This window comes from Quercus suber, unplaced genomic scaffold (genome assembly GCF_002906115.3).
Source record: "Quercus suber isolate HL8 unplaced genomic scaffold, Cork oak 2.0 scaffold_331, whole genome shotgun sequence".
In the NCBI taxonomy this organism is placed as follows: Eukaryota; Viridiplantae; Streptophyta; class Magnoliopsida; order Fagales; family Fagaceae; genus Quercus; species Quercus suber.
Genome location: NW_027069784.1, coordinates 770,578 through 790,127, shown reverse-complemented (window position 1 = coordinate 790,127; position 19,550 = coordinate 770,578). Strand labels below are relative to the sequence as shown.

General features: G+C 33.5%; 2 long non-coding RNA genes across 7 annotated transcripts; both read left to right on the top strand.

Moving 5' to 3' along the window:
• Positions 1-2,121: 2,121 nt before the first annotated feature.
• Positions 2,122-4,380, top strand: LOC112006064 (uncharacterized). 6 transcript variants are annotated; one of them, XR_010623416.1, is made up of 5 exons: positions 2,122-2,352; positions 2,492-2,575; positions 2,647-2,885; positions 2,989-3,791; positions 3,917-4,380. It is a non-coding gene; the product is annotated as an uncharacterized LOC112006064 (long non-coding RNA). The 6 variants fall into 6 exon arrangements; XR_010623415.1 differs by having other exon boundaries at positions 2,122-2,395; XR_010623419.1 differs by lacking the exon at positions 2,122-2,352 and having other exon boundaries at positions 2,368-2,575; positions 2,989-3,404; positions 3,543-3,791.
• A 2,200-nt stretch (positions 4,381-6,580) lies between these two features.
• On the top strand, positions 6,581-10,504 carry LOC136061588 (uncharacterized). Its single transcript, XR_010623412.1, has 3 exons — positions 6,581-7,757; positions 8,390-8,701; positions 8,952-10,504. It is a non-coding gene; the product is annotated as an uncharacterized LOC136061588 (long non-coding RNA).
• Positions 10,505-19,550: the final 9,046 nt, after the last annotated feature.

Sequence of the window (19,550 nt, the reverse complement as noted above, 5' to 3'; positions counted from 1 at the left end):
AATCTATTGATGCTATTTTAGATGAACAGATTGTTTCTACCAGGGATGGAGGAGTTCACCGTTTCCTAGTTCGGTGGCGAGGGCGACCAGATTCTGATTGCACTTGGATTACTCGAGATGAGCTACAGCGACTGGACCCTGACTTGTTGGAGTATTATCAGAGCTCTTCAGATTTCCACTCGACGGGGTCGAGTTCTTCTCACCCGGGGGGAGTTGGTGCGGACACAAGATACAAGCCCCCAATTACACGCACGTATAGGAGAAAGAAGATGGCCCAACCTGTGGCCTTATGGCTAGGGCCTATTAGTCATTGGGCTTGAGTCTCAGCAAGCCCAAATATTTAATTATTAGGGTTTCTTTAGGGTTTCTTTATGTTAGCTATTTAAACACTTTTTGGGATTATTGTAAGATAGTTTTGATGATTATTAAAAAAAAAAAACGTGTGTTTTCTTTTACTGGTGCCGACTCCAGTTTGCTTAGTGCTGACTCCAAGCAACCCCTAGGTGCTGACTCCTAGGGTTTTATCTCTTATTCTATTGTTTTTGTGGTTGTCCTACCCCAGATTCTAATTGCACTTGGATTACTCGAGATGAGCTACAGCGACTGGACCCTGACTTGTTGGAGTATTATCAGAGCTCTTCAGATTTCCACTCGACGGGGTCGAGTTCTTCTCACCCGGGGGGAGTTGGTGCGGACACAAGATACAAGCCCCCAATTACACGCACGTATAGGAGAAAGAAGATGGCCCAACCTGTGGCCTTATGGCTAGGGCCTATTAGTCATTGGGCTTGAGTCTCAGCAAGCCCAAATATTTAATTATTAGGGTTTCTTCAGGGTTTCTTTATGTTAGCTATTTAAACACTTTTTGGGATTATTGTAAGACAGTTTTGATGATTATTAAAAAAAAAAAAACGTGTGTTTTCTTTTACTGGTGCCGACTCCAGTTTGCTTGGTGCTGACTCCAAGCAACCCCTAGGTGCTGACTCCTAGGGTTTTATCTCTTATTCTATTGTTTTTGTGGTTGTCCTACGTCAGTTTACTAAACAGGTCGGGTTCGGGTTGACCTATATAACATAATACTCACACCTCAACCTGACACAAACCCAACATGCGAACACGAATTGCCACCCCTAAGAAAAGATGTGTTGGCCGAGGATGAAGCAGAAAGCCAGAAACCTTGTTGGCTATTAATGGTGCTATAAAGTTTTTCCTTTAATATTTAAATCTTTCATTTGTAACTTTTTTCACTAGCTCTTTTTGGTCTTGTTCTCTCTAATATTTTGAAAATTAAGGCTCCAATTTTTTTTTTTTTTTTTTCTAATCATCTAGTTTGAAAGTTATTGAGTTATATACTTGCTCGGAGGTGACCACTAGGAGAGAAGAAGAAATCACAAATACCTTGGATACTCTTCTATAGTAAGGTATATTTTGATATTTCATTTTAATCTTCTGTCTATTTTTCTTTCTATTTTCTCCATCCATTATATTTAATTTTCTTTTGGAATGAAATGGACATACCTGAAATAGAAGTGAATATATAGAAAAAATTGAGGCATTAAAGTCATTCTGCTCTTCAATTGTAATTCACCTATAAGTATCTTTATATTCTTTTTCTTCTTGTGATGCTGTTATATTTGCTTTATAATCCATGGTCAGTAACTTCTATTTCCAACATTTATGGGCCTAGGAATGTTTTGGTCTCATTCGAGAACATCATGCAATAATGTTCCAATCTAATTCAGCCACATTTAATCTAAACATACAGAAGGCTGTGTGTACTAAAAGCCTGTTAACCCTTCCAAGATGCAGAAAGAAGTTTAACCTGGAATGTTGGTTCTTTAGCAGTCCATCTAGTTTGATAACTACAAAAGGCAACTAGGTAATTTTTCAATAACACCTTTATTTAGCCTTCCATCTAAAATTTGAATGCTTAACACCTTGGGTGTTTTTATTATTATTATTTTAAATAAATTATTTAGAAGAATTCAGGGAAGCCCTCATAGCTCAAATCTATACTTGTTAATCATCTAGTCAAAATGTTATAGGATTAGGTACTTGCTATGTATCAAGTTTCTAAATCTATCGAATGCTTGTTCTGTGTCTTAGAGCAAAACATATTTCTCGATATGGAAGAGTGCAAAGCATGGGAGGCAGCTGCTATTAGGGATGAAGATATCATGAATACTTGGCTTTGTTAATTGGATTAGGTAACCATCACACAATATGTACATCCAGAACAACATTCTTGGAAGTGAACTGAATTTCTTATTGGTTTATTGTGACTTTGTTGTTGTCTAATGTCAATCATGTCTCACTCAAAGAGTTCACTCCACTGTTTATTTCCTTCAAGAAGTACTCTATCTATCTTCCTCCATCCTCCTATGTCTTAGAAAAAGTTTGTTTTTCCATGCTCTTCCTGCCTTTTCCTTCTCAATGTGGTGGTGGTATTACTTCTAATTGATGCTTGTTACCATTAATAACCCCTATCCAGCACAAGAAACAATTCCCACTTTACAAGGGAGCTCTGAGGGCCAGCACTTGGACATATGAGCAAGGATTCTGAACTGCCAAGGAAGTATGTGTTCTCTTGTACATTTTAATGTTGCCCAAATTTGTCCTTCAGGTATCTATCTGATGCTTTATTAGGTTTCCATTTGGCATGCTGTTATTCAGTTTCTTCTATCTTCCTCTCCATTTATCTGTTGGTATGGATGTCACTCATGATTCAGCTCACTTACAAGGCTCACTAAGCTAGTAGTAGAACCAGTGTTCAAAGTAATATGCATGAAGAATGGTGTTGAATGCAACAGTGGAGTATTATAGTAATGATGATCTGAAAGATGGCTTCCAATTTCATTCTTAATAGCCTTATGTTTACATTGAAGGTTTGCATTTTTTTTCTTTGGACTTGAAGTGTCTTGATCATGTATTTATGGTGATTGTTCATAAAGACCTTTGTTGTTTAGATTTCACATCTTTCTTTTGCAGCCCTAGTGTCCATACTATTTCTGGAGTTTGTGCACCGTCTGCTATAACCTCTGGGTGCTAATACTGCATACTTAATATAGCATAGGTAACTATATATTCTTCTTCTTTTCTCATGAGGTGCTTTTCTGTTAGCTTTTTAAGTCATCCTACCAAGCGGTCATCTATGTTTAAAATCATTTTGGATTGTGGGTAAAGTGTAGATTAATAGATTTCATAATCAACTTTAGCATCTTTCTTAACTGCACAATCCCTTCTGGAAAAGTGGCTATGCATAATCGATTTATCTTTTATACCACAGGACACTACAGTGATGTCCTGCCAAAGTCAACAATATCAGTTGGAGCATCTAATTCATTTTTTGGCCTATTGGGAACCAAGCTTTCTGAGCTTCTGACTAGACAATCTATGCAAATAAGGTAACATATTCTTTTTGCCCTTATGTCTTGGGCTGGTAAAAGTCACAGTCTGAGACTCAAAGCTAAGGTTTTATCTAATTAACCTAAACTTATATGCTCTTAGTTTGTGAGAATAGGTCTTGACTCCTGAATATTCAGTTTGCAGCACTTGTAAGTTGTAACTCTCAAGCTCATTATTGCCATAAATTTGTCCCTTGGATTTCTTGCTCGTGTGGTCGATTCTGCTCATATTGGAGGATTCCTGTCAGGATTTCTCCTTGGCTTCATTATTTAGGTCTGCAAATCTTCATGCATCATCATAAGAAATAAAGCAGAAATCCAGGCACAAGTGCTATCGATACCTGTTATAGGATTACAGCTTTAGACCTTTAGTGTCTTAATTCAAGGGTAATTTAACTTGAACTTTCTCTGAATTCTCAACTTCTAGTTTAAGTATGTACTGTGGAAAAATGATCCAGCCTTGGCTAACCTTTTTCTTTTCTTTTATTTTATCTACCCCCAAAAATTGGCAGATAAGCATAAGGATGTATTAGGCTTATTAACGGTCAGAAGCCGTATAGCCATGCAGTCTGCCTTTCAAGAGCATCAAGCCCTTGAATGATTGTGTCAGTCTATTTGCCTACCTTCAAGCTTTGCAAGTTTAACAAAATGACTTTTTTATGGATGCACATACCACTGTTTTCAAGTGTAAGGCAAGCAGGGACTTGCGTATTGTGATAAAGGATCTTGGTAGTATACACCTCCCATCCCCAACTTTTAAAGCTGGCCAGCTTGCAGATTGTGCAGCCACTTCTTTCATACTCATGGCCTGGATACCTTACCATTAGTATTGCACAACTGCATTGTACAAACACTAGGGCTTGTACATTTTTATTTACATTATTATGCCATTCTCATAATACTTTTAAAGTATTTTTCATGTGTATTATCATAAATCAATCCAACAATCCCTCATATTTAATTCTCCCAAATGGGGAATTTGGGAGCCATTTGTATTGAAAAAATTTTAATTGTCAATCTCGCTCTTATGATATCAATTTATATTTATTTCTTTGAATTTCATTTTCCTCATCCATCCTCTTCCCTATTTAATTTTTAAAACATTTAAATAAAGGGAAGAGGAAGAGGTGCTTTTTTCCCTTCCCTATACTTAATTTTTAAAGCTTCTATATCCATTTCCCTTCCCTCTTCTCTCCTTACCCTCTACTCCCTTCTCCTTTCAAGCCTCCAAACACATTGTAAATGGCTAATGCAAATAAAACTCAAATGTTGTTGGTCCTACTTCAGTGTTGTTGCGTGGACGGTGGACCTTCTGTTTCCATTAGTTCATGAAAAAATGGTGCCCTTGAACTTTAATTTGTGTAATGTTATATTTATGATGAATTAAAGGAAATTACATATGTAGGATTATTTATTTATTTATTTATTTTATGAGTATATATGTAGGTTTGTGAGTTGGTTAAATAGTGGAACTCATCACTTTTTGGATCTTGATTCATTACTTGCAGGCCAATTACTTATGATCAATTATACAATTTTTTAAAGAGCGTTTCATTCTTCTTAGTTTGATACTTTTTATTCTTAGTTTGATACTTTTTATTTGCAATGTTTAATTTCCACAAGAAGAATTTTAACTGTGGTCATTGCCCATCTGTATGGGCAAAACATCAACTTTTTTTTGGCCGAATAAATACTTTATTGATCAACCCCCAAGGCACAATTTTTTTTTTTTTTGTTGAGAATGTACAAGGCACAAATTTAATCCTGAATTTTCTTTATATATATATTTTTTGAGAAACTATAACTAAATGAGTTATTATTACATAATTTTAGAATTCTTTTCTAACTAAATGAATGATTATTATAATATAACATGCATAATTTTGTATATTTGTCCTTATATATAATATCTGTAATTAAGTTTATCAATAAAAACCTTTCTATTTTTTTTTATAACTCCTTGTTTGTTAGCGAATGAGATGATTTGAACTCAAGCAATTAAATCTTTTATAGTACTTGCATATTATTGTTACTTGCATATGTGTAAGTTGCAACTAAAAAAAACAATAAACAAAAATGTGGGGTGCAAGAGAGATTCTATGACAAGACTATTGGTGAATGTATATAAGTTTTAAAATTTTGATAAGAAGGTGGGTTACAGAATAGTAACGAAGTGAAGCACAAGTGGGTTAAGTCTCAAAAATGAAACCACGAGTGGGTAAGTTAAATTTGAGACAAACCATAGGTGGGTAAAGGGTAATTAAAAAAAGAAATGAGTGGGTTCAAAGGACTAAAAAACCACAGTCTATTAGTTCTACTAAGGTGACTTTGGTTCAACTTTCTCAAATAGTACTTTTGGAAAAAGTGGAAGTTTTAAAAAGAGCAATATGAAATTGAGTTTTTTTTTTTTTTTTTTTAAGCATTGTATTTGGTAAAAACTATCAAAAAAAAGTTTTTTGAAAAAACTAAGTGTTTGGCTAACACTTATAAAAGTGGCGGTTTGAGTTATATATATATATATATATGAAAAGAGAATTTATTATATTAATTACCTTTCTTAATGCAAGTTATGGACACAATATTTTTACAAAAATTTCACAATAAATTCTACATAACAAGTTGTTAATGGTAGAAAAAAATAATGTCACTAGTAAGTGCTGATGAAAACTAATAACAATTTACTATGTAAACTTTATAACAAAATTGTTATAAAAATATTTTGTCAATAGCACTATTTTTTTCTAAAGAAAAATAGCACTAAATAAAAAAGTTTAGGGATAAAATAAAATGTGACAATATTTTCATAAGACTCTTTGTTTTTAGTTGTGATCAATTTTAGTATAATATTTTATTAATCTATTTAATTTAATTTTAATGTATAGAAGATTTAACACTTCAAATGTTGTGAAAATTTGTTGCATTTTAACTCAACTGTAATTTTTATTTTGTAAATTTTCGGACACGTATCCCACTCAAAATAAATTTTTATATTTTTTTTTTCCTTAACTTTTTTTCCATCAAATTTTTTTCTTTTCTTCCGCACACCAACTTGTCTCTTCTTCTTTTGCTGAGACCATCTTGTCTCTTCTTCGGCTATTCTATTCATCTTCACCCACCCAAAAGACAGTTCTTCCTCGCCCAAAAGGCAAGAAGAAATATATATATTAAACAAAAAAAATATATATGAGAGAAGAAGAAGCCCGTAGCAGCAGTGGAGAAGGAGAAGCACTTAAAACCCCTTCTCAATCTCAAGAATTTGCTCATATCTGAGCCCTCAAAGTCTGTACCCATCTCCATTATCACCTAGAAACGTGACTCCCTCCAAATCCCATTCCGCTCCATTGATTGATTGCTTGGTTCAATTATCATCCACAAATACCCTTCTGTTTTCAATGAGTTCCTTTCTGGCGGAATCGGAGTTTTGCCCCACGTTCGCCTCACTGCTAAGGCGTTAAACCTCGACCCCAAACAATGCTTGGTTTATCAGAGCGATACTTATAAGAAGCAGACTGCTGATCGCCTTTTGAAGCTCTTGATGATATCAAAACCAACAAAATCCCACTTAGCACCATTGATTGCTTGAAATGAGATTCAGGTCTTCCTCATAATTATGAAAAAAACCATAGTTCCGGAGTTCCTTGACTATTTTCGAGTCGTAGGTGGCGGAAACAAAGATGAAGATGGTGTTTTGGAGTTGGTTTGTTGGATGAGCTTGCAGTTTCGGTTATGGAAAAGAAGGGTTCTATTGAGATGGAGAAGAAGTCGAAGAAGTCGGAAGATGAGTGGCAGAAGTAAGATGGTAAACCGGTTAGTGTGCTGGGTGGAAGTAATGAAAAGAAAAAAGCAGACAGCTGTTGATGAAAAAGAGAAAGGAGAGGAAGATGAAAGTGGGGAAGAATATGAAGGGGCATTGAGGATGCTAGTGACGATGAGTATGATGATGACGAAGATGAAAACAAGAGTCAGAGAGGTGTTCGAAAAAATGTAGCAGGGAATAGAGGAAGAAAAGCTAGGAAATTGAATTTGGATGTGAAGGAGCTTTCTAGAAAATCTGAGTATGATGATGATGATGATGGAAACAAGAGTTAGAGAGGCATTCCAGTACTCCTTGAGGCATACACAACTCTAAAATCTGATGGGCCGATGGTCATGTATATCTCCTGATACAAAACCATGATTTGATATTGAGACTCTTATATTGGATATCATCCTCTTCCTAATGTAGGTTATAAATTATCCTTTGGTTGCAACACTACTGTCCGGAGGCTCAAGAAATAATTCATGCAACCCATGTTCAATCGTAATGTATTAAGAATGGTACCTGTGTTGTCAAGTTAATGGGCTGCTACAGTGGTAAGCTTCATTCATCTAAAAAGCTATTTTAACAAAACAAAGAGTTAACACTTGAAAAATTATTGGATTGATCTGAACATGTATTTTATGTCGAAAAGAAAGTTCCTAATGGTTGAGTTGTAATCTTGTATTGATTGTGTACCTTAAGCAATTAATTATGAGTCAGAGAATTGTATACTCTCAAAATCTGCAAAGTATAAATGGTAATGAGAACCGATCCATGGCCAACATATATTGTTAGATATTTTTTATGGGCACAGTGATCCTAGAAGTTACAGTAGAGTTCAGGTTTAATACTACAAAATAATTTTACTAGTAAATCTTAACAAAATGGTCTTGTGCTATTTGGTTTTTTTTTTTTTTTTTTTTTCTTTTCCTTCGTGTACCTACATTTTGTTTATTATTGCAAGCTGAAGTCAAAACTATATTCCTTATGGGTAAGCATATCTTGCTTAAGAGGGAGTGGTCATATGGCACATATGAGACTGTATAAAGCACACAGGATCACATCCTATAATAAATATGTTTTCATTGCCATTAATAAGTGTTAAGATTTAGCCTATGTAGTTGTCTTCACCTTGCGAACAGCTCCAATTTATTTCTTTGATAATTATTTTTTTATGCATCTTAAGAGTTTATTCATTCAGAGTAGTAGGAGCTCAAGGACTTCAGTGGTTTGTAAGGTAATGCAATTTGATTTAGCATTATTTTTGGTTTTCTATGTTATGGTCACACGGAGTTAAAATTTGAGATTTTTGAGATCCCTAATTTAATCTGTTTGGCACTTATGATTCAGATCAAAGACAGGTCCTCTAGATTTTACAAATAGCATCAGCCTAGCAAATTAACACGAAAAACTTGCAATGGATGATGAAGAAAGATCAAGATCAATCTCAAAGAGAAAACCCCATCTAGGTGGTCACAGATTAACACTACTAGTCATGGTACTTGATATAATTTTCCCTTAACTTGTGTTTTGTTTGTTCAATTGACAAATGAGTCCCTATTTTTGCTCCTTATTGTAAATGAATTGCTGTTTTTCTATTCATTTTGTTAATGTAGGTCAATTTGGAAGAAGATTAGGTAAAAGATTCCAGTTGTTGATTGATGGTGTTTGGTTTGGATTTGTATTGCTATTAAGCATTCCTTCATTTGTTGGCTAAAATTCATGCATAGAATTCTCCCTCATGACAGGGTTGCTAAATGGGGATACAATTGTGGTCTCGTTTATGTGTACTACAAGAGGAAGCTGGCGTCAATGTTGGGCTGCGTAAGATGGGTATCTATCTCAAATATAACCATTAGTTTATTAAAAATTAATTGCTCTTACAATGTCCTATAATCTGATGTGGAGAAACATGTTGGACTGCGTAAAATGCCCAAAACTCATGTTGGAGATATAAAGTTTCCTGGAACATAGTGATAAAAATTAATGTTGTTTATAGTTACCTTTCATTTTAAACATACTCTTTTTTTTTTGGTCATTTTCTTGAATGTTATCGTGTCAGGTTCTCATTTATGTGTAAGAGATATTCATGTATTTGGAGAAGTCTAAAATCGATATAGGAGGAAAATTTACAGTTCCTTCCTCTGTCACTTGTCCTACAAATTGATGGGCAACGAATAAGCCTTTGTTTGCTTGTTTTGCGGATCCTAATTACATGATCTGTGTTGTTCTGAGCAATGCATCTGAAAAGTGTATTCAACCTTCCTCGCACACAGGGCTATTCATGGTTCAGTGGCAGGGTATATGGATTCACAATTGAGCCTATTAATGGGAGACATGCTTATATTCCATTCCATTTAAGTTTCTTCTTGGTTGGAAGTTTTTTATCTTCCTCACTCATTCTAGCTGTGTCTGTGAGCTATATGTATGTGTTTGTGGGTTTGCACATGTATATACCCTCTGTGTGAGATTATGCTTCTTGCTACATTATACATGTCCACAATGGCCAATTAAACAAATGTCCATTCATTCAACCTTTAAATATCTGGCCTGCTTTACACATAGCTTGTTGCACCTATTGATCTGGAAACATGATCAACGAACCTGTAAGCAAGTTTATATTCAAAATTTCATTAGATGATAGATGAGTTCATTCAACTAGGGCAGGAGCATATTGGTTTTATGATTGGCAACTAGCGATTAATATAATATGGACTTGTTTACTCATTTGTGTGTGTGCAGAGTGTGCAATTGAGAAATAGTGAGAAACAAAGCAAGGGTCATGATAAGTGACATGATGTGGGCAAAACTACAGTCTTCAACCAATTGGTTGAGTTTCTTGAAGACTTGGTCCATGCAGAGTCCTTGATCAGGGATAGAAAGAAGGGATGTACCACAAATTTTATCAATAAATAGGCAAAACCATTTGGAAGCAACATGACCTAAGCATATATGAGTTCCTAAAGATGTCACGAGGAAATAGAGAGGAAGAGCCACCAACTCTTAGATTGGAACAACCATATTAGAAGAAAAAATGGCTGAATAAAGTGACTAGCAACACTGTCCAATTAGAGTAGCTGTTAATTTGATGTTTTCTGTGTTATTGTATCCCTTTGTTTTTTCTTAAATGTTGATAGTTGATACTAATTATGTCAAGTATGTCCTCTGAAATCTTGCGGTTTCCTCTAGCATTGCTGATTCATAAGTTTTTTGTGTGAGATTGTCCTATGTAGATGGGGCCTACTTGAGCTTCTTGACACAATACTTTTGAAAAGAACCACAGTATATTATTTTGAATATATAAGAAATCTGAATCTGCATGCTTATCTTTTGAAAAAGGCCTTGAGCATCCGTATATACCTTGGAAAATTTTGTCATTTTCTAGTGCTTCCTCTATAAAACATTTTCTTTTAATTATTGACTGTTGCCCTTTATCAAATATGCCTCTTCCAAGAGAAAGCCCCATTCCTTTGCTCTGAAGGCTACAAAAGCAATTCCATCAGTTAAGACTCCAATAAATAATGATACAAGTCAACCTCCTTATCCTTAAAGCCATTCCCAATATGTATATTGTCACAAAGCAGATATTTACCCCAAAATTTTAGAATATGGATCACTTGCTTATGTTGTGATGAAACCTCTTCCAATGTCACTCACAGCATTAGTCTTTAGGTGATACTTTAGTCTAGTATCAATGATCTTTTGTCATTTAACCCTTAAATTTTCAACAGATTGCTGAGAAACAATGAGATTCTCTAGCTGATTATGTGACGCATTCTGAATGGGCTGTTCCTTCTTTCCTTTTTGGGATTTATTCAAAACAGGTGGCTTTAAACAAGTAGGAATGTTGTTTTAGCAAGGAGTTTTGTGACTTGATAAAATCATGTCCACAAACCTTTTTCTACTATTCCTTGTAATGATGTTTAATCCAACGTCCAAAATCGATGAAGCTTGCTGCTTTGATTGTAAATGAGGATGCCGGTCCATCTAGATCTTGGCATCCAAGTTATCCCATTACCAAAATTTAGTTTAATTAGACAATTTAATATTGGATCATTTCATTTTTTTTTCTTCTAAAAAGAAAAAAAAAAAAAAAAAACTTTTTCTCCCTCATGTACTCTTGGGTTGGACTATGCATCGGTAAAAGATACAAAAATTATAGTTTGTTTACACACATGTCAACTCTAATCAATCTCTTCAGGATTTATATTCACCCCAACATTTTGACTCTTTGAGACCAAAGCTTTTGTTGTTGATGATGATAAGTGTTCTAGGAGTATAATAAATGTGAGCTCCATTTTCTTACGTGATAGTAATTGAAAAATATGGTAAGACTTATTATTCTTGTGGAATACTATAAATGCATGCATCCTTTTCTTATCTGATAGTGATTAAATTTATGGTGGGGTCTATTATTCACGAGTGATGGGAAGTTCCAAGAGTACTAAATAGGGTAAATTGCAAATTACACTCTTAAAGTTTAAGAGTGTTTGGATTTCACACCATAAAAATTCAGAATTTAAGGGGATAAAATTCAAGCACCTCCATACACTTAATCTATTTGTTCCAAAAACTAACCTAGAGTGAGCTTTCTATTGTCTTTATAAGTCATTCAACTTCACCTTTAGAGATATTTTAAGATAATGGGTCTACTGTGAGGTCTCTCCCATCTAATTATTTTGCTACAAAGTTATAGTTCTCTCTCTCTCTCTCTCCCACATTTTTTTTATGAGATTGACAAATTGTAATGATACTTTAATGGATTAATTGTTCTAATATGATGTTGGATTTGTCTAAACGAGATACTATCCTGAATTTTTATGGTCTTTCAAAGGATAATGAATTCTTTGAAGCGGTCCAATTTGAGACAAAAAGTAATACCATACCCCCCTTTTTTTTCCTCACCATCCATTAGTATCATTCTTTTGCTTATAAAAACTTTTTATTTTTTGGATGATAATTTAATAATTGGGGGTTAGGGATTTGAACCTTAAATGTCTCTTTTGGAAGCGTAAGAATATGTCAACCAATTGAGTTAAAAGACTCTTGGTCTTTGTTTGTAACCCGGCCCTCAATTTGCAGTCCAATATATCTATGCCACATCGTGATTATATTCTCCTTACCTTTTTGTTTTAAACAAGGCCCATTTACCCATGACCTTCACAAAATTTTCTTATCAATATACAAGGAAATATGTTAAACAACACATATCACATTAATTAATCTTCCTATTAAGTCTGTTTGCAATAGAAAACTAGAAGGAAACATTTTTTTTTTTAATTGCCAATTTAAAAAGTCCTTTTCCAACCCAAAATATAAAAAGTAAAAAAGAACACAATTTTATTTCTTTGTGGTCTTTATAAAAAGAAAATATATAAATAAAATTATCAGAGAGTCGGAAATCAAATTAGACTCAGGTTAAACAGGCCCAAATTCAGCCCAACGCCCATTCCCAGCCCTCTTTGCTATGGTCCAATGGAGGTAGTATCAATTAATATGGGCTTTTCCATGGGAGATGACTGTGGACTTCTTCCACAATTGGGGGTGTCATCAGTAAAGCTGCTAATGGCATCGGAGGCGTTATTGCAATTAAGACCATCTTTGGCGCATCATGCGAGTAAGAATACTTTCATGCGAGTAAGACTTATCTTTCTGCTACAATGAATCAACTAAGTTGTAAAGTTGAAGGAAGTTCAGCAGACATTAAGACTGGTTTCAATCCCATTCTATTTGCATTTTCCCCTTGTGTTCATTCTTGATTGGCACAATTGATTACTGATGTAATGCTGCAAGCTCTGGGGCAACCATCTTCATCCTAAGCTAATTATTTGTGAAAACTAAAAATAGAAATTAATTATATATTGAATGAATTGCTGCCCCTTGATTATATATAGTTCCTCTATCTCTCCATCTCTCTGTCTTTTTGAGGATAAGTTATTGTCCATATTTTAATTATCTGCAAGCAGCCATAGAACTGATCTTTAGCCAATTCTCTGTCTCATTGAACTAAAATCATGCGAGCTTTCTTTTCACTTCTATTTCCAATTGAAAGCAGTCACTGCACGGGTTTTTTCTGGTTTGAGTAACCTACCCAATTTCAGTTCTGACAGCCACACTATGGTCTGCCAAAAAATTTAAGGATTTTTTATTTATTTATAATTCTGTGGTCTAGCAGATGTCATTTTGTGCTTGAATCTAAAAGAACATGGTGTCACGTTACTGTGAGACGGTATTGGCTGAAAAAAAAAAATACTTTATAGACTTCTTGCTGAGAATCACATTAAGTGAACAAATGTGACTATTTTATTGTCAAAGAGTAGAAAATTTTGTTTTTGTCTCTTAAAAGTGGGATTTAAATGAATATTTGAACTGAAGGCCATTTAATTCCACAAGCAATCAGTTGATTCATACTTGGACAATTATCATGGACCCTGAGGAGGAGACAAAAGGATACTTTGGGGTATTGGTTCTGTTGAACTTCAAGTCAAGAAAACCCTTTAATAGTTGTTTTAAATGTGGCTAAGATGTATGAACATAAACTTTTGTCGCCTCAGATATGTTTCGGATCTTCATGTTTCACCCACTGCAATTGTGGATGATGTAACTTCATCATGCATCCATGGTCATAGTTATGGGTTTTCATGCTTTCATCTGTTTTGACTTTGATCTGCAGGGGAGTTTGTTCAGGACCATGGGATGTAGTATGTTTTATTGAGCATTTATGTGTCTCCAATCTAGTGAAACTATTAATGATCTTGGTCCTTTGCTACATAAGAAATTCCTCTTTCCCGAGTTTTCTCGATTTTTTTTCTCTTTCCCCTGAGTTGCGAATGATTAGCCTTACAAACATCATATGAGCTGATGGACTTTAGAGTCCACCTTTCCTTTTCTTTGATGTACACAGTTCAACTACTTGATGGGGTTGTACTAGACAATTTCTCTCAGGGTTGCTAATTTTTTTGTCTGAATTTAAATTTGTCATTTGTTCCTTTTTTTTTTGATAATCTATTTTTTAGAAGAAGCCAAGGGAAACATATTACAATGTTTATTCTTATGTCCCCACATGTGGTCTATATTTGCATTTATGCACTCACACATACATAAATTAAAGATAGCACTCTCTTTATGGTCTTGCTATTCACTTTTAACTTTTGATCATATAAAGGATAGTGGAAAACTAGTTTTGCATTTGTTTACTGTACCAGAAGTAATAGACTAATACATGCTTTTTTTACCTTCTGTTGTATGGAAGTTATCCACATTAATGTTTTCTGCTCATGCCAAATAAGCTACTTGAAGCGCATTGTGCTAGCTCTTTCATGTATTTTTGAGAAAAATAAAGATGAATCCTTTCTGAGATTCTCCATCAGATTTATTACGTAAAAATTTAACAAATTATAAATGATTGCTTAGGCACTAAATTGCAGAAGATAAGGAATGATTGATTTTGTTTATATTTTGCTCTGCATCAGTGTTATTGTTCTTTTACTTATTGTTCAAGTTGGGGATCTGCCAATGCATAGGAAGAAGCTTTTGTAAGATGTGTTGGGTAGCATGTGAGACATACTGGTTTGCTTTAGAAGACATTACCTGTTTCTTGTGGCAAAAGTTAAAGAACACCAAGAGGGTAAACCACCAGCGCAGACACCGTTTTCAAGATGTTGAATTAGGGTACAGTTCAAGTGATGAAAGTGATTTTTCAGATAACTATCATCATCTAAATGTCAGTAGAAAGTGAAAGTTAGTTAGAGAGAGAAGAAAAGATCAACTTCGGGGATCTCTCTACCCTTCAACTAGGCATAGTAGCCACAGTCACAATCACCATCACGTAAGGTTGAAGACTAGAGAAGTATCTGTTCATGTTAAGGGTGGGTCTCAAAGATCTAAGAGCTTGAGACACCTTCAATTAAGTAAGGTAAGAAATGCTTGAAAAGATGCTGGGATTTTCAAGAGGAGAGACGGCGTAGATGATCATAATATGACTGGAGGTACTGTTTGATTTGTGGCAGTCTTTGAAATTGCAGTGCTTACACAATTTTTGACTTAACAAGGTAAGAATTACAGGGTCAACCATCCCTCCTTGGATTGGTTTTGTGATTTTGTATATAGCCTAAAGGCACAACATTTAGGCAAATTTATTAGTTTCTGATTCATAACCAAGAACATATTCTCTGTGACTATATATTCATTTGTTACAGCTTTCAAGTGAGATGAAGGTACATACGTGTTTGAAGTTTGTACTATAGCCTTTTAAACTCAACTATGTACCACTATTGATCCCTTTTTTCACTCTACTTTATTTATATGTCATTTCTATTTTTTTAGTTCTCTTTTATGCTTTTTTAACTATAAAGACCAAGCTAGTTGGGGTGGGAAAGGGGAAAATAATTCTTTTTCTGGTCTTGTTATTTGTTTATTATCTTAGTTTATTCACTAATGCAACATTATATATGTTTAATAGTGATTATTTAGAGGTTCAATTCTTTCCTTCAAATGATTCGTCACAAATTAGTCTTTTAGGCTGACTTGTCATGTTCACTCTCTTCATATGTTATAATGGGTTAATTTTTCAATACTTGTGGATTCAAATGTCATATACCAAATGCATACAACCACAGAATAAAGACATATACATGCCAATAACTTGCTAAATTTCTTACGCATGTATATATGAGGCACATTAGAGCAGGATAATACAGGAGGATCCGTTTATTCTATTTTGGTAGAATAGCTAATAAGTAGGAGGTATCTTAAGAACATGTTTGAGTTACATGGCACTATAGATTTCACATGGCAACTGATTAATATTTTTAGTCAAATCAAAGTACAAATTAAGAATCATGTAGAGGAAGATTTGTATTGGATGGAGGATGCTCCTCCAGTTGCCTTGGATGCTCTGTTCCTGGACTCTATTTCAATGAATATATGACAGTTTACTTCGTTTTCAAAAAAAAAAGAATCATGTAGATTTAATAAATAAGTTGTGAAATCAATAGTGCCATGTAACTATATACAAATGCGTGGGTGTATATATAAATTAGCTTCTATAGCATTGATAAATGCACATAAATTTTTCTTAAGCCAAAAAAAAAAATTCCAAATCATTTATTTTAAAAGTTGTACGACACAAATAACTTTTATAGAAATAATGAGATGTAGTTTACATTTCAAGAGATAATTGCCCTGTTTAATTTTTTCACGATAAAATTAGAGATTGGACAATGAACACGTTTTAACAACCAATATGAAGTTTCAAAAACCAAAGTTCCTCTTTTTTCCGAGAAGCACAACAGTATAACAATTATATATATATATATATATATATTTTTTTTTTTTTTTAATTTCTGTAAAAAATTATGGATAATTTCTATGTAGCGGTAAGTGGAAATATTCATATTTCAAGACTGGGAATTCATACATGTTCCTCTAGTTTAAACTATATATTTTATTTTGAGATATAAACTATAAATTTTTACTTCCATATTTTTGTGGACGTATATATTGATTTTTTTAGTAAAATCTTCTTCAACTATAATATTTCAAGCCAAAGGTTTTGTAGTTGAATTGACGCCTCCCATACACAAAGTGCTTGAGAGTTTAGCGGGGAAAGAGTTTGAGCTGCGAGAGTAACAGTATGTTGTAATTATCTTTAAAAAAAGGTTTAATCAAGCATTAAAGCGTTTTGCATTCTCAAAAAAAAAAAAAAAAACTATAATATTCCAAAATTCCCTAAAATAGCAATTTGAACACTTATTCAAAGATATAAAATAATGACAATAATAATGAGCTTATTTATGGATAATTATAAATTGCGACTACATCTAGAAATTAACAAAACAAATGCAAATAGGAAATAAATACACATTTACTTACAAGAGATATGCTACGTCTACAACATTGTTACAACAAATCACAAGTGGTTAGTTAATTTAAACTTAACACTGAGATTACTTTTTTGTCCCAACAATAACAACCAGTAACAACCTGCCACTTAGAATTTGTTATAAAATGTTGTAGATATATCATTTCTCTTACTTATAATCTACATTACTAACAATATGTTCTATTAAAAAAAAACATTACTAACAATATGTTTCTCAAAAAAAAAAAATTTACACCAACAATATCTTATAAAGCCTTATAATTAATATTGTAATTTAGAACAACTACTTTTTGTCATCCTTCAACTTTCTTGATCTTGTTCTCACCAAAAAAAAAAAAAAAAAAAAAAAAAAAAAAAATCTTGTTCTTATACTAGTGCATCATGCACGTTGTGATTTGGTATGCATTAATGAAGCAAAAAACATTAATCAAAACGATAATTTATGAATAATCGATTTTATGCAGCTTAAAATCCATGTGATTACTGAAACTGGGGAGAGAAAATAGAGAAAAAAAGTGAATATGTGATTTGATGCTCAAATGCATTAATACAATCTTGGTTTGACCGTCTTTAATTAATATTCCTTTATTTTTTTCTTTTTCCTTTCACTTCTTCAAAATTTGATTTGAACTGATTTTTTTGAGATCAACTTTTTTATCCGTTTCCTGATTATAATGAAGTACAACTGATTATAATGCCACGTGGTGAATATGTACGTCTTATACATCATATTGAAAGAAAAAAAAATTAAAAATTCATATTTGGTGCCACTGAATGGGAAAAAAACTTTCAATATTCGAAAAAATTAAAAAAAAATTATCAATATTTGGAATTTCAAAAATAATAAAATTAGTCTATCTAATGAGTCTAGCCATCAATGTTTACGCCATTAATTTATCTATTATATTATTAAAGTCATCATTATTTAATATATTTATGTCCATTGTGAATTTGATTTGGTGGGCAACAAAATTTAGGATTGATAAAGATATATACCAAACACACACTCCACGCACACATACCCAAAAAAAGGAGACAAATAGTTGAAGCGAAAGAAGAACCAAATAGATTATGTAATGATTTTGATGGTTATATTTAGTTTTTAGGTTTAAGGTCGAAGACTCGAAGCAAAGGAGTTCAAGGAGGAGAGCAAGTTGAGGCAATGTTGGTGGTGTGACAATGGCTTGACTGCTTTCGCCACTGAATCTTTCATGACAAAGTAGCAGTTTTACACTTGTCATGAAAGATTAAATTATTAATAATATTAATGAAATGATGTAAGAAAGAAAATTTCAAATTGATTGACGAAATGCCGTGATATTATTGGTCAATAAAATATTGGCACATCATATGATTAGAAAGAAAAAAAAAATCTGAGAAAATCTCAATAGAATACCATCAAAACAAAGGAAATATTAGTATAATTTATAAGCTCTGATACTGAAATATTAGTATAATTTTTATCAGATACTGAAATATCATTTATAAGCTCTGATAGGCCAAGCATTGAACGGCTGTCCCCTACAGTCTATGATTTTACTGATTCTGGCCGAACATCTCGGCTTTCAACCAGCTCAGATCAAAGTTTTCAGTCAATCCATTTAGATGCCAAGTTCAGTGACCTCAGTTTTCTGCATGATATCTCATCATTTTCACAGGAGAGCGGTAGAACGTCATGTTCCTGGTCATCCCAAAATTTGGTAAAGACATTCTCTTCTTAAAAACAGCATTTCTTTGTGGAAACCATCTGACAAGTCATACCTAAATGGTTCCTTTAGTCGTACCTCATCCTGCACAATTTTAAATACTCTAAGTGGAAATTATCTGGATGACGGATGTATGGTACCATCTTAATGAGAAATTTTGATATTTAAAAATTGAGCAATACTATTATGTGGTGCAGGCTATTGAATTCTTTTAACCTTGTTGACTTCAAAAGATATTGCAATGCATCATATGAAATAAAATTGAATGTTTGTAATTTAGAAGAAATGAATGCACTGAAAATGGTTCGTCTTCTGCTATCTTACAAGTAGCCATTGTATTATGTCTTTGTGCTCAATCTAATGGATACCTTGGATAGGCATCAAGCAAAAAAAATGTGCTTATCCTGGGAAAAATACTTGAGAAAACAGAAAGGTTTAAGGGATAATTTTGTTCAAGCTGTCTAAAGAATAAATTACAGTGAAATCAGCTTGGGTTGGCATATGGAGGTTTAAGACTCATGTGAAGTCAGAATTCTGGTACTTGCTTCCATTTTTCATAACTACTAGGAAATTTCCTAGAAAGGTACGACTAAAGGAACCATTTAGGTATGACTTGTCAGATGGTTTCCACAAAGAAATGCTGTTTTTAAGAAGAGAATGTCTTTACCAAATTTTGGGATGACCAGGAACATGACGTTCTACCACTCTCCTGTGAAAATGATGAGATATCATGCAGAAAACTGAGGTCACTGAACTTG